Genomic DNA, 1,080 nt, shown 5'->3' on the forward strand with positions numbered 1-1,080 from the left:
CCCCCACCCCCAAAGGATCCCGTCGCCGCGATGTTCCGAGCGGAACGGCAAGTAGTTTGGTGCTAGTCCCACGCGGGCGAGGCCGATCGGTTGTCGGGCTGCCGGGAGGAAGGTGAAGCTGAGGATGGCCCCGCCCCCTCCTTGTACAGTCGACGTGAGTGGGCTCATGCTAGTGTTCCGAGTGATCCGATTCTATTCATTGTGCCTTGTGTGTGCGTGCGTGCGTGGACGGAGATGTTGCGATGCGTTGGAGGATCTCGCGAATGTGTGTAAATAGGAGCGCTCTGCTTGCGCGATGCCACAGAGTCACTGCATGCGTGTGCGTGCGTGCGTGCGTGCGTGCGCGTCAGGCCTCTGCAATAGATGACAGTTGCGCGTTGGTACGCTCTGGGTGGGCGAGACCGAGAGCTATTTTTGTGTTACAAAGGAATATTTGCACACTATTGATCTATTTTCATTGATTGTTTTGTACCAAAGACACATGCAACAAAATGGCCACGCAGCCAGGCAACGTAAGGTTTTGCACAGCTTACGTGACACCGTATTGAATGTAGATGTGGGGCGAGGGTGGGGGTGGGGGGGGGGTCGTTGCGAGGCGGGCTCGTCCGAGGGACCCCGATGGAACTGTGACGCGCGCTCGTTGGGTCCACAAACAAAACATTTCTTTTCGCTTCATGTTACAAGCCCACTGGCGAAGTGCGCTAACGCGACAAGCTACCTAACCCCGCCGCCGCCCCGCCTCCTGTATTGTCCTGCACGGGAAAGTCGCGGCCGTTGGTCGTCGAGCGAGCGGCGGCGGCGGCTCCTTCAAATTGCGCGCGGGCGCAAGAGACAAAAGATTGCGTGGCGGCGCAAAGGGCTTCGTCCAAAAGTGGTTCGCTGTGATGCCGGCAGCCGTCCCGGAGGCGCTCGCCGCATCTCGGGACAAATTCCGAGAGGGATTCCGATTGCTATTTCCACCAGTGAATTTGAAAATGCACTATTCTGCCTTTTATTCTGGAAAAAAATGCCTTGATTCTCTCCCCCAAAAGAGGCCCGTGGAGTGGGAAACTTTTGCATTGCGCGGGGAGGGGGGGCCCG

Source organism: Hippocampus comes, unplaced genomic scaffold, assembly GCF_001891065.2.
Source record: "Hippocampus comes isolate QL1 unplaced genomic scaffold, H_comes_QL1_v1.1 scaffold22, whole genome shotgun sequence".
In the NCBI taxonomy this organism is placed as follows: domain Eukaryota; kingdom Metazoa; phylum Chordata; class Actinopteri; order Syngnathiformes; family Syngnathidae; genus Hippocampus; species Hippocampus comes.